The 21062-nt window shown below is 37.5% G+C and overlaps 1 long non-coding RNA gene across 1 annotated transcript in view; it reads right to left on the bottom strand.

Annotated features, from left to right (window-relative positions):
* Positions 1-12968, bottom strand: part of LOC146327111 (uncharacterized) — a 92158-nt gene extending 79190 nt beyond the window's left edge. The window contains exon 1 of the long non-coding RNA XR_014770624.1: positions 12857-12968. This is a non-coding gene — a long non-coding RNA (uncharacterized LOC146327111). The remainder of the gene's footprint in view (positions 1-12856) is intronic.
* Positions 12969-21062: the final 8094 nt, after the last annotated feature.

The following is a 21062-nucleotide window of genomic DNA, read 5'->3' as shown; positions in this document are numbered from 1 at the left end:
ACTGTTAGCATTCTGTGAAGAGATTTCATAACCGTACACTTCATGGTTCATTGGCCAGCTACAGTGGGTTTCCATCACAGAGGGAGTTTTTTTTTTTTACTGTCTGCCTTTGTGGTTTTTGTTTACACTAACAGTAGCTGTACAACAACCAGGAAGAAGAAAGAGCTGGAATATAAAGAGGGAAAGACCCTGAAACAGCTGTTTCACGACATCACGCCTGTAAGTCTTTTGATGCGTTGTAACATAAATGTTTTTTTGATTTGTTATACTTGTGTTTACATTGTTCAGAAAGCACAGGCAATAAATCCAATTACATTGTAAAAGCATCAGTGAATGGCATTGACGTGGCTTTGAGACCAACCACCAATAGTGTGTCTAATGGGTATACCACACTCTAACAATTAGTGAGGAATCTCGCCTGTAAATATGCTCTGCGCCAAACTGTCTGGCTCTCACTGACAGATCTTTATTAGCTTTAGGTGCCAGGAAGATGCGCATGTTTATTACCAATGGCTTCATCTATCTCCCTCCAAACATCTACATTCTCTGATTTATAATTCAGAGCAGCCACTCACATTTCAATGAGCCCCGGTCAAATTGTAAATATTTTATGATGGATAGCTCTCCCAAAATTATCATCGCAACCAAAATAATCAAGCACAGACCTTGGATATTCATAAGTAAAAAGATCATCCTTCCCATGATCTCCTTCTGTACTCTCTACAATGCCAGAGTGGCACAAATTAATAGAGAAAATCGTAAGGCTTTTCTACATCCCACATAATGACTCACTATTTGAAGAGATAGTTCTTAGTCAATGGAGATTTACTATCACTCGTGATTTCATTATGCATGCAACAGACATTCAAAACTCACACAATCAACATGGCCTTTATCTGTCTATTTACTTTGATTTTTGCAAATGGAGTTCTTGATGCTCCACCACCCTTCACTCTGAGCCAAATCAATGGTAGTTAACGTCATGTGATTCATAGCTCCACAGTGGAACTTTATCACAGAGGTACTTAATTACTTGGAGCTTTCCATTTGTACTCAAAGGATGAATCGGCACAGAAGATTTGTCAGTTGTCTCACAGACAGTCGGTGAAAAGTATGGCTAATTAATTATCTCTTGTTTTCACTGCTGCTCCTGATAAACGCAATCTCCAACGGCAGGTTTCCAAGTGATTCTTACACACAGGAATCAGCTTTGTAATCAGATATTTGGGATAGTATCACTGGGAAATGCACTGTGGTAGAAAATCATGTAGTATATAATGAAAGTAATGCTCACTTTGCTAATTCTTAGCAATAATTTGTAGTTGAAAATTATAAGTGACAGTAACCTGGAATAGGAGTAATTTGTTTGTTTTGAGTCTATTTGATTTAAGCTCAATTAGAAACCTTTATGGTAAGGTATATCTGTATGTGTATGTTTGCTTGTGGATACAGAGGAAAGAGTTCTTCCAAGTTTAACAAGTCAGTGAAATAGAAGTTCTTGAAAGTGTGTCTCTTGGTACATGATCTATATATGTCAAAAAGAAAAGTTGGATTTTTGAGTATTTGTTCATCAAAAGTTCTCTCCTTTTCTTTAAACAGTTTATAAATTCAGTATGTAAAACAAATTGTCTGCACGTATATTGACACGTGATCAGATCAGATTTGTGTGGCCAGACAACAACATATCATGCAGAATGGGTTGCTATGGTAACGGTGTAGGCGTCAGCAGCTATGTATGTTGGTGACAAAGCTTTCCATTGAGATCCATCATCTCGCCCACCAAACAATCGCACTGTCAAGTGACGGTGCAGAACTCTTTCGTCGTCTTGTCATCATCTTTGTGTTGTCCTATACACCGCTCTGATGGTAGAAGCTTCGTTTCTGCTCAGCCGCTGTGATGCACTTCTGTCACAAATGTGAAGCCAACAAGGCTTTCATATCAGATATGAGAACTAAGAACCTGGATTCATTTTGGTTTCATCTTCACCAAAGAATTGCTAAATACAGTTTAATTTGTAGTAAATTTGTTAAGTCCTTTTGTCCATTAAAAACTGATGAAGGAGCAGAGCCTTCTGCGGTGGTCGTGGGGGCAGTGTAGCCATGGAAATGATGAAGACGTTTCAAAAATCCGCCATAAATCAGGCAGTGAAAAAAAACTCATCCACATGTGATGTATTTAATAGCCACACGGACCACCACCGTTTACAACACCGCCTCGTCCTTTGCCTAATTACCACCTCCTCCACCGTTCCCATGTTTAGTGTTGAAACTTTTAACTCTTCTTCTTCTTTGGGGCTGACTCCGAGTGGCACCCTCTAGTGGACACTGCTGAACATCCAAAGTCCACAAAGCGCGAGTTTGACATTCACCATGATCTATTGGTCGCCAAGAATCACTCTCTGGCCATCCAAATATTCCATGTACGTGGCTCCAATACTGTGAGTGTTTGCCAGCACAACATTACAGTTCCATTTAACATCCTGATTCCTTACTACTGACACATCTAAGGACTTAATGTACTGTAGTGTGTGCCACGATTTCGCTCAAATAGCCAAGAAGTCTAGCTCAGTTGGAAACAATGCCTTCAGAAAACACCACATCACAATTTATGGTTAACTATGACTGTGTTAAATTGCATTAAATTGCCTTTTCTGTATTGTTTGTTATAGAAATTTACATATGGGTGACCACTTGCCACAAAATTTAGAGGATGGGTGGCCATAGATCAAATGCTTAAAAATGTTGTTGTCTATTCCTTGTTAGTCTACCTGCTTCAAAGTTTTCAAATAACCCAGCCTGTCTGTGGCTCTCAGCCCCAAGTTCTTGTTGCTACTGAGAACATAAATCTTTAAAAACAAAGCACAAACATATACTATCATTTCTGAAAAAGGCTTCATTTCCTTAAACAGCTGTGCACTGTAGCTTTTAGCAAACATTATTCAAACACGAGAAAAGGTTTGGTACTTGGGTAAGTATTTATAGCAGCAGGACAGCACATGTGGGATTGACAAAAATAAACCACAGTGTCTATGTTAAGGGAGGAACACGTCGCCTAGTGCAACAGTGTGGCTCAATGTTGTGCTTTTAACCATTTTTAGACAACAATGGAGGTCTATGGCACCAATGAAAACGAGGAGTAAGACAAACATTATTCACTGGTTTTGGTATTTTTATGGTTGTTTGGGGGAAAAAAGAAAAATATATGATATCGCCAGACTTGTCTTTAAATATAGAGGGTACTGTACTGCAATAGAGGCTGTCCCCGCGCTCTTTTGGACCTTGTCTCTTGTATGAATATTACCTTTGCTCTAGTGCTGACAACTGTTGAAGTGGGAGTCAATGCTCATCCAACCACACTAAAACTTTTATAGTTACAAGTGCCACTGGAGAATGAGTCATTGGCTTATTTTGCTTTGTGCCATTTACTCTTCCAGGTGTGTTGGTCTCTATTATGCCACAGTTCTTTTTTTTTTTATTCAAAGCAGTAGTTAAAATCTGATATTTAAGGCCATATCTGTAGCATATTTTCATGGCTTTCATGAAGGCTAGCACAAATAATGTGTCTTTCAAGTATGGAGGGAATGTGCAGTAATTTGTTGATGTTTGTCTGATGATGCGATTCAAGTGGAGAATGTTGTAAAGCAGCACAGCAAATAATATAATATAATAATGTTTTTTTTTTAAGTGTGACACAATGTTACATTAAAGCTGCAAAATGATGCTTTGTTCATTTAAAGAAAAAGGAATTTATGAACCCATTGTGAAAAGGCCACATTTTCTTTTGTGAAAGCTGGCATTACATTTGAAACTTTCATGCAGCTTTAGTTAGTTAAAAAAAGATTTTACTTTGCAAATGTCATCCAAGTGACATTTCACTTTGTAAAATTAATTTACCAGTTTGCTATTAATCTCTTCTGTTGGCAAACATTAGTCAACAAGAGCTGTAATATCAGCTCTATGATGCTGCATTTAAGCAAAGTGGTTCTTGAAACTAAATGCTAATGCTAGCATTGAAATATGCTCACCATTTCACTGCTAAATATGCTAGCAGGCATAATATTTACCTTGTTCACCACCTTAGTTAAGCATGTTAGCATGCTAACATTGGCTTGTTAGCAGTAAACACAGCACAGTACAGCTGAGGCTGATGAGGATGACATAAGTTTGGCAGGTATTTCTGACCTGATGATAATCCAGTTAAGGGAAAAAGTACTGTACAAAACTTCATGGCAGCGCATCCAGTAGTTGTTAAGACATTTTATTCAACAGCACAAATGCCAAGCCCATGATGGTGACATAGGAAAAGTGAGGATCACCAAAGTTTGTGTTCATATTGCTCATATTGCTATACAGTGTCTGTATAAAATGTCATGGCCCTCCATACAATAGTTTGAGATATTTCAACGCAGAATATGGCAGGAATTAAATATAATACCCATAAGTATGTTTTCAACAGTGTCTTATCACCTGAAAATAACAGAAAAAGAATTGTTCTGTTTTTGTTACCTTAGAATGAGACATTTATCTACACAAGGTGTCTGCCATGTTGCACCACCATGTTTCTACAGTAGCCCAGAACAGACAAACCAAAAACTGGCTCTCGACACGGCCTTTCATGTTTCGAGTTTTGTGGCCACCACAGGTTGTTTTGCACGCTTGGAAGGGAAAGTGAGGCAAGGTGGCCATCTACACGCTCACTGCTAGAAGTCGTAAATCGTACCTCCTAGTCCTTTAAGTCTACCAAACTGGTGGACCGACTGAGGCCACACTGCTAGTGTAGCTAAAAACACTACAGACCAATAAAAACCATTCATAGTGGAAGACTCTGTAATGCTGTGTGTCCTGTCTGTATAATACACTGTTTTCATTTTAAAAAGTTTGTGTCTGGACCGCCTTAAAATTTTAAGTTGACTGAATTAGAAAATACAAGTTAAGGCAATTCTGTAATGAATCGAGACAAACTTTTCTGATCACATAAACTTGATATTAATTTTGTTGTATTAATTGTACTTGAGGAAATATGTTAAGTGAGCTGAAGATATTCTTAGCTATTATATTAGCTATTATAATATTATTATTATTATGTTTTGTTAGAAACTTAATTTAATGAGCTGCTTGAACTCTCTACAGTATATTCATTCAGCTCACCATTTCAAATTAAAAGACTTCAAGTTAGAAGAATTTGTGTTTGTAGGTTTTCAGTGTTCAGAAAATAAATACTATCCACTTTAAATTCAACTAACTTGAATAAATAAATATTGATGTTGACGTTAATTTAATGACAAAAAATTAGTCTGTATGATTTTTTACAGTGTATTGAGTTGTCAAAATTCCAGAATTTTATTTTGATGCAGTGCTAGTATATAAAAAACAATACAATACCTCTTTTGGTATCACAGCTAAAAGAGAAATATGTCCTAGGCACACAAAAAGTAGATTTTTTTTTTTCTTTTTTTAAATGAACAACCTTAAGAGTGCCGTTAAAAAGTCAATGAACACTGTCTGGGTTTGTTTTGCTGCAAGCCAAATTTGAAGCAGGACAATAAAGACAGAACTGAGGTCTTGAAAGAGCACTTCACTTTTTTATTCATTATTCTTTAAAGCTTTGGCACTTTTGATACAATATTTAAAGGGTATTGTATTGTTTTCAATAGGTGGTATCAAAAAGTATGCTATCACTAACAACCTTAATACAAAACAGGTACCACAGCAATTCAGACTGTTGCTTTCACGTTCTTTGCATCATACAACTGGCACAGATTCTCAAACCTGAACACACTGTGAGAGGAAAGAAGAGTTAATAATTAAATTCAAATGTTTGTATTAAATATGCACACTAATGAAATTAGGGAGGTAGCAGTAACCCTATCATGATGGCATATACACTGACTAGGACCACAGTGATGTAGTAAAAAGGCAATTTAAATGAGGGACTCATAAATGATAAAATGTAAAACTATCCTTCAGTCAGTAAATGTTTAATTCAAGTTCCTGAAGTGCTTTTTTCTTTTAGGATTCAGAGTCATCAGATGATTCTGGGTCAATACTTGCCTGTAGCGGTAGAATTTTTGTCATATTTAATGACAAGAAAAATTGCTTTAACCCAAAAAGGGCTTAGCGTTCCAAAAGTGCCCACAAATGGTTCTTTGATATGCCCACACGCTGTGACATCCAGCTGAATCATTCATTATCAAATACAGTATATATTGTATACAAATGCACAGATTTCTGTTTGTCAATTCATCTGTTCATTTCATCAATCACCATCCATTCATCACGTCTTCCATGAAAAGCAGTCATTGCTGCAGTGTTTTGTATCGGGCTTCAAAGCAGTCGCTCCACAGCAGTATTGCCAGTACTTTGATGTGACTTGCCACATTCCCAAAACAAACCAGCGTCGGCTTCTTGCCTGAAACCAGTGAAGCAACCGAAAAATAATAAAACGGCGGAATCTGAGCCAGAGGGAGAGAGATGCCATGTCTCCAGAGATGATAATATCAACATCATGATTATAAATCAAACATTTTATGGAATGATGTGGTAACTGCTCAGTGACACCTATTATTGGTCACGGCCACAAGCAAATACAGGACACACTAAACTGTGAAACATGCATCTGCACAAATCCAGTTAAATATGATGAAACATCCTCTGATTGATCAAATCCTAATTCTGTTTATACTAAATGACAGACCTGTTGGATTTGAATCGGTTTTCATCTTAGATGTTGTCCATCATACAGTATACCCAAAGCCCGTCTTATTTTCCACTTCTAACAAAATATATGTCTAATTTTCTGTCAAACATTGAAACAGACCTTTAAATCTTAATATCAGTGCATCTCTTGTACTGGCATGTCACCATGCTATCCGTGACAATTTCAAAAATATTTTGATCAAAGGAGTTAATGTGTAAGATGTGTTTTAAGTGAAATCATAACACAGACTACCTGGTGTTTCCTCATTAAATAGTTTACACATATGCTCAGAGAAACTATTTATTTTATGGGTGAAAAGAAGTTAACTTCCTTAACAGATCAAAAGGATTTCCTTTCAGTTCTCACTTCCTGTCTGTTTGATCAGGTTGCCAGTTGCCATCACACTTAGGCGTTGAGTGATGATGGAGACAGTGGGTCAGTGGTTTCAGAGGCAACGTAGTGAGAAAATTGAGAACCATTTTATTTTAAGGGTTCAAGTGTCACATCTTAATTATTTCTTGGTGTTTTTTCTCCTGACAAGTACAACGTAATTTGGTAATAATTGAAGGGAAATAGAGACAAGGTAGTACACATTGTAGGCACTACCTTATTTTTTTGTGTTTTTTAGAGTTGCACTACTATATAGAATCCCAGAATTTCCTTGAAAAAACAGCTTTAATTTAATTGAGCAGGAGAAACTGCTGATATATTTAAAAGTAAATGCTTGATTATAGGAAACTTAAAAGGACAGTTCACCCCAAAATCAAAAAATACAACTTTTTTCCTCTGGCCAACAGTACTGTTTATCCATCTAGAGTTTTTTGGTGTAAGTTACAAAGTTTTTAGAGATGTCTGCCTTTTCTCCAGTATAATGAAACTGAGTGGCACTCGGCTTGTGGAGCTCAAAGCTCAAAAAGTTTTTTTTTTTAATTCAAAACCAGTGTCTCTTTCCCAAAATCATGACTACGTTACTCAAGATAATTCACAGGCCTTTTTGTGAGCAAGGAAGTACTTTAGGTACATTTTAAAAGTAGTTTCAGATGATTCTACTACAGTACAGTAGTTCCTCCGTGAATCTGTTCACAAAGTCTGTGGATTATCTTGAGTAACCAGAACATGATTTCTAGAAAGAGACAGGTCAGAAGAAAAATATGCATTTTTGACTCTGGAGTGAACTGTCCCTTTAATTCTCAATGTTTGTTGAATTGTACATTTGCCAGTATTTTTAAAATTTCACTGAAAGACAAACTTCACATTTTTGCGTGTTCAGTCGACTGTGAAACTCTCAGTATTAAGTTGCACTGATTAAACACTGCTCATTTTGCTATAGTTTACAGATAACATTAGACCGGTATCACCAAATTAATTTGCAAATGTGAACTAGTCTGGAAACTCTCAGATCATTTTTGATTTCCAAGGGATGTTATCAACGCTCACAGACCAAAATTTCAAACGTGCCAATTGTTCTCTTAGCTTACCTGCTACAGTATAGATAGTAGGGCTGAGCAATTTTGAGAAAATATATAATTACGATTATTTTGACTGATATTGCTATTGTGGAATAATTTGCTATACTAGAGGGAATGATGAATTTTACATAATTATTCTCATCTCTGCAGCATGACAGTATTTAATTTCAAATGGCAGTCTGGCACACATTTTGCATTTAACAAGCATTGTGACTCCTGCAATTTCAAAATTGCTGTAGGCCACATTGCCAATATAATTTCGATTAATTGTTCAGTCCTAATAGATAGCCGGCTAAGTTTGTTTCAGACTTCAGAGATTGAACACAACTGACTTACAGACACGTCGTGTGGAGACGCAAACCCTTTTAAAGCCGGTAAAGGGACGTCCCTGGCAAGAATGGAAGAGTTAATTTGCCTGCTCTCTGTGCTAGAGAGTTTTCTCCGTCAGAGGGAAGCAGCGGTGACTACAGTACTGAGGTGGTGAGCGAGTTGGCTTTTCTGCAATGGGACAGACAATCAAAACATTAGCTTGGCAGATTCCTCTGGTTCCAAGCTAAAATTGCACAGCCCTTTCCAGGAATCTTCCTAAGAAATTACAGTATCAGTCCCTCTCTTGGAAATGTCGGTAGCAATAAAATAAAGTGTTCTCAAAAGTTATGTGAAAAAATATTATGATCACATCTACGTTCACTTCATACTGTAAGTTTCATCTCCAGTCTCAGTGGAACTGCTCTATACATGACATTACTATGTCACCTCATTTTCCTGTCAGTATTCTTTAATGGTGTCAAAGGAGGAGGTGTCAGGTTGTTATATGTAAACCCAGAAACCGCCTAACCTCCTAACGTCTGCTCTCTACTTGATTCTCTGTTAGATCTTCCTGTCGGCACAGAGACGCCAAAACTGAGTTCAAAATGACTCTCCACAGTAAAAATCTTTATCAATTTCATATGAATGTATTTCCTGTGCGCTTCTCTGTGCTGCTGATTGATATAACACAGTTGCAATCCTCTGTGAAAGCTTTGGGTATACTTGGTATGCAGGATGCAATGTTTTCTGTAACTCTGAGTGGCTACAGCAGTATTTTGAACTAGAGATATTTTTTTTTTTTTTTTTTTTTTTTAACCACGGAACAGAATAATTGCTAAGCAGACAAACAAAACACGGGTATTTACAAAAACTCAAACTTTATCAACAGAAACTCTAGAAATGATCATCACCATACCAACACTGTTTAATTAGAACTCTATCTTGGGAATGAGCAAAAGAAAAAAAACCTCACAAATTACCAAATTGGTAATGCAATACAGACATTTGAAGGAAACAAGAGGACAAGCTTTTTCATCCTGTATCAGTTTGAATAATGAATATGTTTGTTATGTTTGAGTAATTTTGTTTCTCATTTATTCAAAAGCAATTATTATAAGCCATGGAAATGATTTGTTAAAAAAAAAAGTATTGTTTTAGTTGTGGGCCTTATTAATGTATAATTACAAAACAAACAGCATGTCTTGCTAATAGCCAATTTATTTGCAAATATCACTAGTATTCACCAGAAGCATCTTAGACTTGGAAAACTTCTAGTGAAGGATAAGATGAATCATCATAATTAAAATCTGCTTTGACTGGTTATGAGAGATACCTTTGTAGCCTGCTGAAGTTGTATTCCTTCTGATTCAACATTTTCTGCAGGTATTTGATTTGTCTCAATCCAAGAATTTAAACCATTCACTTCAAGATGGACCTTTGACTGTGTTTTGCAACATATTGTACCTTATTGTTTCATGAAAATAATCCAAAGTGACACAGAGCAGTTTATAAACCCTTAGCCACATTTATAAATCAAACCTTTTTTCATCCTACTTCGTATCAGAGGTGGTGAGTGTATTTAGAAAGAAATCACAACACATTTTTTCACAAGGACTAAAAATATGCTGTTATCATTGACACATCAGATGCTGCCATGGTATGGAGAGCACCACCAACCGTACAAACTGTAAGTTTTACAGCAGGTGCAACAAACATATCCAGCATTGGTAATGTCATTGATATGTGCAGCCTTTGTTATCACACTCCTCCACAAGCCTGTTTTGGTCATTTCTGTCAGAGCTGCCTTCAGGTAACCTGCAGGTCCCTCGGTGGAAGCAGTACACCCATCAGCATAACCCGGAACATGGAGAGATGACAGAGAATGACCCTCAACAAAGCATGGGTACTGTTTCAGACCTGTACTGTACGCCTCAGCAGTCTGCGCCTCATCTGTACAGTCAATTTACAGAGCTTCTATTTGAACAGGGCATGATCCATGAACCAAACAAACAGACTCTCAGACTGGCAAACCCCAGTCTTTCCCTCCATTTATGAAGCCAGGCAACACTGGGTGAAGCTGTTTTGATATCTCATCCTCCTCACATTGTTGGTGTGCAAGGTCATATGCTGCCAACTCACTGGCCTGATTGGCATGGAAGGCAGACAGTCTTTTGGGGAGGAATGAGGAGTTCCTGCACATGCACACTTGGCTCACGAACAAGGTGTGGAGCTTACCCGCATTCTTTGCTGAGGCTTTAGCGAGAAGAAAGGCCGTTTTGGCAGACGGCCCCTTTGACTAAGGCTTCCCCTAGGGTTCAAAAGGGAGCAGACAAAGCGCTTCTAGCACTCAAAACTTGGCTTCAGTACAAATCCCAGGAACTCATAAGGCTTCTACCCCCAAGTCCCCTTTAGAAAACAGATAAGAAGACTGTGAGACCACGCAGTTTGGTTTCACACACTACCATGTGGGCCACGATGGTGGCCACATGTACCTTCGAGGGAGAGGCTGATCTATTGCCATCCAGCAGAGAGTGCAGAAACTGCAATATGATTATCAAACTCTCAGGAGCACGTCCAGCTATTTAGAGGCCAAAGGCACAGCCGAGAGAAGAAAGTCTGGGCCTGGATGAAAGGTGGTCGTCTTTGTCTGAGAGCAGATTCTTCCTCATGGCAACAAGCATGTGTAATATAGGAAATCAGGCCAACAACAGTCTGACACTTTGTCAGTCTCTCATGTAATCAGAAGTGGCCTTTTAAATGGCCTTTTACAGCCCATTGCTAGCATAACCCCGCTTAGCTAGAAAAACCACATCTACACAATGTGTCACTCTTAATCACATTTTTATGTCTATCTGCCGGTGACGGCTCTGGTTGGAGGCGTTATGTTTTCATGTTATCCATCCATCCGTATGTACACAGGGTACCCAGTGGGTTTTAAAAGTATTTTAAAAAAGTACTGAATTCAAAAATCTAAAATTAAGTCCTTAAAAGTTTTGATTTTCTTTAAAAAGGTCCTTTCATATTGGATTATATAAATACCATACCATAATGTCATAAATAACTGATAAATGCATGTTTCGGTGTCATTTATTATCACTTTTGGCCCTCCCTGAGTCAGGGCAGTTCCATCACAATCACACACACAGAGAGAAGTCAGTGAACAGCAGAGCAGAGATGCAGCAGCTTAAAGACAGTAAAGTGAAAATAAGTCAAAGATTTGTCTACTTGAGATGATGACAACTGTGCTTGTTACTGTAAGTAAATGCCCAAAAACTTAATGAGTAAAAAGTCAATACTTTCAATCAATGCACCTATTCAACAAGGGTAAACATGATGGTGACGGTGTCAATCTGCTCAGATGCTATCTCCAATCCAACCGCTATGTTTTACACAAGCACAGGGCGCTGGCTCGGCTAATAGCCAATTATTACAAACAAGCTACAACAACAGCTGTTTGAATGTTGTCTGACTGTTTAGCTTAGTTTGCTTTGTATATTAAAATTTGGCAAATTCTTCTAAATTTCGGAGCTGGATGAGACAAAACAGTGTCTCCTCTCTCTACCAGCAGTACCTGCAGACAGAAGGGCCAGAGGAATCCAAAATACAAGTGGACTGGATTTCAGGCAGTATGAATATGAGTGTTACAATATAAAACTGAATACTCTAATTATGACTTTTTTTTCACAAATGTCTATTAGAACAAAATGATGAAGTGATGACATTTTATATTCAAAAGGTCAAAGGTCAGCTTCACTGTGACATCATAATGTTGAGGTCTCTATCAGTCCTCTGTCCTCCTCTGGAAAAATAGTCCCTAAATGAAAACAGCATGTTTCTACTTGGAAATGATTCATGTCAATATAATAAAAAAAATACACTTACTACCTTTTATTAAATTCCTTCAAAGCCTTCAGTACATATACAGACATGGAGGTAAACTGGACCTTGACTGGTTGGCAGAGGCGTACAGCCACGAGGAGGTTATTCTAGTTTAAAATTGTACAGAGTATCTGAGTGTCTGGTAATTATATCTGAGGCACAAATGACAGTGACTGATCACATTCTCACAAAACCATAAGAATTTCTGTATCTTATATTTTGCTTCCTGTATTTTCAAGATTTCTCTGACTAATGAATGAGACAGTCAGACTAACTCATATATTCATAAGATGCACAAAGACGGCCACAACCTAGGAATCAGTCGTGTCCTTGAGACCCTGTACTGCAGCAGCAAACAAAGGCCACGGTGTACAGTCTGCATACACAACATTCACCTAACTCTGCTAGACTCGATGTCATCAGATCATGTTCAAAGCGACTGTGGCAACAGTGGTTTTACAAAATAGATAAAAGTGTGAAGGGAGCTTGGGAGCTTACATACCCTGGAGGGTTTTACTGCATGTCGTCATCTTTGGTCACACATGATCCTTATAAACTCTTGACCCCAATGCGGACAGAGAAAAGACGGATAGTCCCCACGGTGACAAGGCCCTGGAGGTCAGGAAAAAATAGTCCTGATGTTAGAATTAAATTAATGGGTTTGAGCATGCATACGTATGAATAACTTGTAATACTAACTTATTTTAAGATTGACACTGCCATTATGACAACCAACTAAACTAGTAAAAATTGAGCTTATCATCTACTAAAGATCTTTGTGCAAATGTTCACACTTGCAGAGTCTGAAATCCAGTGCATACAATCCACTGTTTTGATAAAGCAATGGGGATCTTGATAAATAAAATGATATGTAGCCATGACAAGAGATCTATACTTATTGTGCATTTAGTTGTGCATCAATGGTGCAAAGGTTAATGCTCTTCTGTGATGCTATATTGAATATTTAATATGCTACACTGGAGTTTGCAGGATGGGCAACAAGCCTTGCAATTGCTGCAAATTAAACAATAAAAAACATTTATTATTAGTTTGTCTATGCTCTCTAAAATGACACAGTTTCACAATAAACCACAGTAAAATGCTAAACAATTAGTATTAAGATTTCAAATTTTAATTATCATTAAAACGGATTAATACACTTTGAAAAACTCACAATAAATAATGTGCGGCATCAACGAAAGTTAGCCTCAGTATCCTAGATACAGGCACAGCAACTTGTGTTTGTTTTGCATCACTGAAAATCTGTACTTTTTAATACTTTTCAGAACATTTTAACAATACTGCAATAATACTGATAGCTGTGATAATTTTGGTCACTATATTTGTGATATGAAATTTTCATACCGTTTCATCTCAAGTTCATTTAAGAGTTAGCGACAAAAATTACTTATTTAGGTTTAGTGATACTGCGGTTTGGGGACTGTTTGTAACGTTAGGTGACGACTGTCAACATAGTTCTGATAACAAGTAGGGATTGGTGTCAATAAGATTTTATTGATACCAATACATCAATACATATTGATACTCTTATCGATCCTCCTTTGCATAATTTGATGCCAAAAATACAGACAACATGAAAACATGGGAAAAGATTGAACAGTTAGGGGTTTTTTTTGTTTTTGTTTTTTAGAAAAAGTTAAATTGGCCACACTTGTAAATGTTTCGCCCTGTGACGTGTTTATTTAACATTACATAAATGCTGATAGTATTATGGTTTGTCCAGAAGCTTATCAATCTGTCAGTACTGACCAGTCAGGAATCAGTATTGGTACTGGTTCCCAATACCCATCCCTAATAATAAACACGTGGTTAAAGCTTTTTACTGGTTATGAAACTGTTTCACTTTAATCCTGATGCCTCTACATGACCAACATAACCAAACAAAACCACCAGTGAGATAATCAGCTTTTTATAGTTATTTATTTATTTTTTTCTATTTTATCTGTACGTCAGATTCTCCATGAAATAAGATGAAACGATTCTAAGTTTCATTTTCCCAAGTTATAGTAATTGGTACATTAGCCAGTTAAAAGGAAGAAGGAGGAAATTTTAATTTAGATAATTTTATTAATGACATTTATTTTTTGTGGTTACGGCACAGGGGCCTCCAGAATCAACACAATGTGAAATTTTCTTGGTGTAGATTTAAGGTTGGGGTTGATCATGGTCAAGCTCTAAAAAGTTGACTGTCAGTTGAAAATGGGAAACAAACAGTGGTCTCCTGTGTTAAATTAAGAGTCCAGTGTTTCATTGATCCAGTCTTCGTCCACCCTGACTTCCATCCTCTACAGACTTTCCTGCTCTATTACGACCGTCCATGACATCCTCCTTTGCTCCCGTCATTATTACTACAGCCACAAGAAGGCTTTGTCACTTGGTATGTTAACGTAGGTCATTTTGAAGCATTTCACAACCTGCACAGTTGTCCATATATATTGTGAAAACATGTTGTGTTGTTATTAGCTTTTTACTTTTGTGTTGTAGCAGATGGTATTATTTTTCTTAATGTCTACATTTAACACAGTAGTTCTGTAATTTACAGGTAAGATGTGATGTCTTGGTAGAGTAGAATTACATGAACATGAAAAAGCAATTACTCTAAATAATAAAATACTTATAATTAGATAATTACCACTTAAGCTGAGGCAACAGGACCCCATCTTCTGTGCCAAGGGTCACAGCAGGGTATTAAATATACATTATACATACAGTATCAGCCAACATGTATAGAAAGCATTAAATATGCGTTCAGGCATATACGGCATGCACAGATTGTAGTCGGAAATGGGAGTGCAGTATTGTCATGGAATAATATACCATTAAATAGTAATGCTGAGTATTGTAATGGAAATGCTTGCAGGCTAAAGTGCCACAGTATAAAGGTTTGGGCAAACACTGAAGTAGTGTAGGAATGTGTAACAACCCTAAGAAATAATAAATCAAGTAGAATACACAAAAAAGAGCACTTTCTCTGTACTTTCCTTTCTCTTTTTTAAAGGATAATTCTTGTTCTTTTCACCCTGTGCCTTATTTTCATAGTTTTCACTGTCGTGATTGTTTTCATTTCACTGTACAGCAGCACTAAGCTGCAGGGAGTGCTGCTCTCCAATACACACCCACAGGGTCAATGCACACTCCCAACAGATAAACCCAAAAAGCTATTAAAACAAACCCTTTCAACACCATAAGATTCAAGGCTGATTTAACTGCAGTGTGAGTACAGCAGTGGTATCGCAGTGAGTGAAACTGCTAGAGCGTCTCCAAAAGCACAGACAATGGACAAGTCATTTGTACTTACTATACCTTTCTTAAACAAGGGCTGCTGTGTATGTACGTATGTATGTATGTATGTATGTATGTATGTATGTATGTATGTATGTATGCATTTATATGCGCAACATTAACAAAATCAAACTATGGCCAAGTGCAATTTTTTTGAAAGAGGAAAAAATGCATGAGAAAAGCATTATAATGAAGTATTGTAATGCTGCAAAAATGCAAAAATTATCATTCCCACTAATTGCATTGCATATCACAATGATTAATCACAATTTCAGTCCAAATAATCAAAATATGACTGTGTGCGTGTGTCAGACAGACTGATATTTTTATTTATTGTTCAATACAAATGCATATCTAATTCTTTACATGTTTGTATTTATGTGTTGATATATGTTTATGTGTTGATAGTAATTTGTTGACATATAATAATGTTTTGGGGGTTTTTTTGTTACACAGCTACCTGATTGAAGACCTATTGTCACGTCATATAATTTACGGCTGAGGAATATGGTGAACATCACTTGTGTGCACAAATTGAGAATTTAGAATTGTTTTGCATATTGTTATAATGTGTAACGTAAAATCTGTCTGCTTTCATTTCTGAAAGAGAAAAACACTGAAGACATAGTGTAGTGAGTTACTTTTTACTGATTACTCCTTTGAAAAGTAATAGTATTACTTTTCTTGGTATTACTTGGTATTACATGGAATTATTTACATTATTTGTTATAAATTACTAAATTACTTTTGCACCTCGTTGGCAGCCTTGTTGCTCTCCATAGCTGAACTTCTGTTCAGTGAACTGTGAACACCCAGACAGATTTTGCTGTTAGATGTTCAGACATCGACTGAGGTGGAAACAAGTTCTTAGTGATGGGTGGACTGCAGTTACAACAGAAGACACTGTGGTTAATCAGTAGAACATGTGGACTGGTTCATAAAAATTAACATTCGGGTAGGTTGCAGGTGGGAGACATGTGCCCGCCTTTACAAACAATGAGACAGCAGCATAACTCCTTGATTACTTAATTCTGTGTCCTCTGGAGAGTTTCCTCTGTCCTGTCAAGTTTATAGCAGCAGTTTTTACTTTAGTTGCTTGAATGTCTCACATATTTGCTGTAGTGACATTAGTCCATGCATGGAAACGAAACTGAAAGCAGCCTCTCTAATCAAATCTAACAGAAAACACTCACACATCAATACAACACACATTAAAGAAACCACTCAGAGGTCACGCTACTTGAAATCATTTAAAAGGTAATATAGTCTATCAGCAGGTAGAGCTGCGGGTCTCTAAATGGGAGAAAATGATATGTTTGGGTGGGTGGATGATAAATGCAGACATGCGCTCTTGGATGAAGTCAGAGCCCACCTGCACATGCAATTCACAAGAAACAGCAATGGATTAGTAACTGTAATATAATTATTGTTTTGACCATTTTAATCCACACTACTTATTACTGGGAAAAGTGTTAATATTCAACTTTCTAAGTAATTTGTTATATAGCACTGATGGACCTCTATGGCTTAATTTCAGCCAAAAATGAAGCCATATAGCAACATAAATGGTCTAAAACTGGTTACTGATACTATACTCTGAATCTCATTTAATGTTTAATTTTCACACAGTGAGTAAACAGCCCACATTTTACAAATCTAATAAGTTGTCAAAAATATATTCACAGCATGTACACAGAATAATGAAATAGAATATTTTTAAGAACTTTTCTTTGATCACATTTTCAAGTGACTGGTTTCTGTTGGCTGCTTCAACGCTCTCAGCTCCAGTGCTGAATGTTAGCAAAGCTGGCTAAACTACTTTTGAACCAGACGCTGGTATGACCTCCTCTACTGCCGTCCAGTGTGATTGACTCCTCGGCTGACAGCGCTGTCAGCAGCCGGGCAGGAGAGATGCCCCGTGGTGTATTAACTGAACTATGACCAGAACATGCACTTTTTTTATTTCACAGACTATGAAGAAAAGTGATGTTTTCACATCACAGATGATGATGAAAGACACTAAAACGTAAGTCTCACAGGTAGAACATGAGAGGAGTTCAGTGTATGGTGGCTGCTCTTCAGGTGCGCTGAACTGTACTGTAACTGGGCAGAGAAATTAATAATATATTTCTCATAATCATACGTAAAATGTATTGAAGAAAAACATCACTTATTAGAAGAGTGCACTCAGATAAATGCAGATCTCTGCCAGGCATGTACTGCAATGCCACCACAACTGCCAGAAGTGTTGAATTAAGTTTTATACTAAAGTATAGTGTAAGTTTGATTGTGTATGCAAAGTCTTAATTAAGTGTTTTTGCAAAGCGTAGTCTCATTTTCGATTTTTTTCAATTTGTGAAATCTGCATCTCTGTTTACTAGTCAACCATGAACGCTCCAATATGGCAATGCACAGAAACATGGCAGAGACAGCTTGCCAGCATGGCAATTTTTGAAGGTGAGGGGCTAGTAGTAGAACTACTCCCCCTTCACGTCAAAAGGAGCTGCTCAGGAGCTGAGGTGGAGGAGCTGGAAAGTGTTGCTAGAGAGCAGGACGTCATGCTCGGCCTGCTGCCACATTAACACCATGGATATGGATGGATGGACTACCAGACCACAGTTGTGCGTAAACTGTGGGAACACTGTCCCGACTGAGACAGCAAGTACAATAAACTTAGCTGTTTCTACCCTTTGGAGTACATAACGTATCATCAGTCACAATATGAAACTTCATCATCATGATAGAATTGAGTCTATGTCATGGTTTGCTCTATGTCCAAAATGAGGCAACAGTGTACTTGCAAAATATGTGCTGCAGGGAACTTGTTTTGGTGGAAAACTTACACATGAGGAGGTGACGTGCTATCCTGTTTGTGTTTGTATCGCTAGCAAGCCAAGTGTTAATTTACCATTTTCACTGTGTAGGTTGCTATCTCTCACATTGTTGTTGTTTCACGGGGACTTTGAAAATGCATATAGCCGACGCCACAATGCCATCTGATACAAGTTGTCCAATGGCTAATACCTGCAGAGCACATATGGCAAGTCAGACAAAAATTGTGAATCACCATGACCAATAGGTCCTTTGGCAAACTCTGGAGGTGATAATGATGTTGAGTATTTATAAAAACTTAAAATATCTATAGATGAGAGAAAGAATGAACAAATGAAAATACCAAAATGCGAACTATGACTCAACTCTGAATACTGTGGTTCAGGCACAGCACTACTATCAGCTATCGTTAACAATCAACCACTCAGCACTTGTGTCAAAACAGGCATAGCAGGAGCTCTTCAACTTCACACATACGTGTATTAATAGAGCTGTCAAATCTCACAGTCAATCATAAGTTGCATCTAACAGATTAGTCCCTGGGCTTGTCACAACATGAGTATGTGCATGTATCTATATGTGTATGCATTATAGAGACATACAGGTATATGATGGACCACACGTGTCACATAATAATGTATACTTTTGATTGCTTGATTTCTGTATTTGCTTGTAAGAAGGTCTAACAGAAAAATATGCTATCCTATTTTTAGACAAAAGAAGTTGACATGAAGAGAAAATGTAAATTTGCAAATAACAGCTCAGTTTTGAATATATGTATGGCTAACAAGAGAGAACATGCTGGATAATTTTTCCTCTGCTGCTTTACTTAGTCATGTACCATGAAGCTGCATAAGTTTAAAAACTACAGCAACTACTTGGGGAGAGGGGTCGTCACAAGATATTAGTTCTCGTGCCTGACTCCTCCACTTCTCTTAACATTTCTCTCCGAGGACTAAATCCTTTTGGCTTGGTCTAATTTATTACTGTACTAACTCTGTCCCAATACATCACAGAGATGAGGGTTTTATTTTTTATTTTCCCTGCATTTGAAAAAGGGAGCTGTGATGCAGCGTGGCAGAACCCTTTATGAAACCAGCAGAGGTGACATGTTCTTCCTGGAGCAGAGAGGGAGAATTCTCAAGTTGGCTGTGAGCATTCGCCACATTATAACTCTATAATGTATGCTAAGCTGTGCCTTTATGAAGGCGGTATTAATGGGTGGGGTCGGTGTAACTGCCTTAAACAAGGGATTAGCCTGTCGCTGATGAGTCGGGGCTCTGTGATGGGATTATTTACATTGCTCTGGTGGCAGGGCGCAGGTGTCATTAGAAATACAAATCCCCTAATAAATTTCTGAAATGGGGGGAGTTTGTGAAGTAAAGGGGTGGATTGCAGAGAGCGCTGCCTGGAACAATGCTTGTGTCATCTGCAGCCTCACAGAATTTGCAACGTTAATCTGGCTATATTATGAAGTTGAAAGTTGAAAAGTTTTACTTCACTTTGTCACCGGCGCGTTTCTTGATTGGCTGAAAGAGTGAATTAACAATGTTCTAATCAGAGGAAATAATAGCCTCGGCTTCTGACGCTGCGAGTAGCTGAGGCACCTGAGTTACAAACATTTGCTGGGTAAATACTGTAATCCGATCATAGGACCCCGAGTTCCTTTCCTGTTCTCATAATTCCCTGCTTTTAGCCAGGCGCTGGCTTAGCATCACCTCCCTTGGTAAATGCATATATTAACATTCCTTTAATCCTTAACAGAGGGGTGATGATAACACATGGACACTCTACAGAGTGCACTCATCCCTGTCTCAAGATTAAGCATCATCGCTTTGACTAATTATTTCCTGTCCATCCAGTAATTAGATATAATTGAGCAACCTTTATGAGATAAGCATATTTATTGGTTGCATTATCAGCTTATATTACAACAATTAATTGATCTGTTGCCACTGCTCTCAGCTGAAGGCAGTGCTTGTTTCATCAGTCATGTTTTTATTTTGTTTATTTGTTTATGTACATTACAAACACTGAACTTACACAGAAATAAGAAACACTATGATGGATAAATGTCCTGCTTTACTTATGGCAAATTGTATCTTTTAACATTTTTATCAAGATCAACATAAAGGACACTAAAGTGCTCTGAAGTGATTTTGTATGATGTTGTGCTATACAAATAACATTTGAAATGAATAATGACTTATTTTATTTATTTATGTCTGTGTCTTGCTGCTCTGCATGTCTGCGTGTAACAAAAGATGGCTGTGGTGGGAATTGTTTATCTGTGTGTTGTTGCTTCATGTTGCCTGTATTTGTGACTACTCCTGCAGAAATGGTGTTTGTTGTTGCTGTGTTATTGTACTGATGTTCTGCTGTTTCCTTTTGCTCTGCATGGTTTGTGTTCTGTCTTGAGAATTCTTGTTTTTTTTTTTCTGTTGCTGTCTTTATGGTGTCCTGTTGTCTTTGTTCTGTGAATTTTATCATTTTCAGAGGTTTCAACACATCTTTCCAAAGGACTGCAGTTGAGAATTAGCCAGCTGGCTTACATTTACAGAAATGTTGATGTG

This window comes from Lutjanus erythropterus, chromosome 5 (assembly GCF_056507025.1).
Source record: "Lutjanus erythropterus isolate fLutEry1 chromosome 5, fLutEry1.hap2, whole genome shotgun sequence".
Taxonomy (NCBI): domain Eukaryota; kingdom Metazoa; phylum Chordata; class Actinopteri; order Lutjaniformes; family Lutjanidae; genus Lutjanus; species Lutjanus erythropterus.
This window is presented reverse-complemented; position numbering and strand designations above follow the sequence as displayed.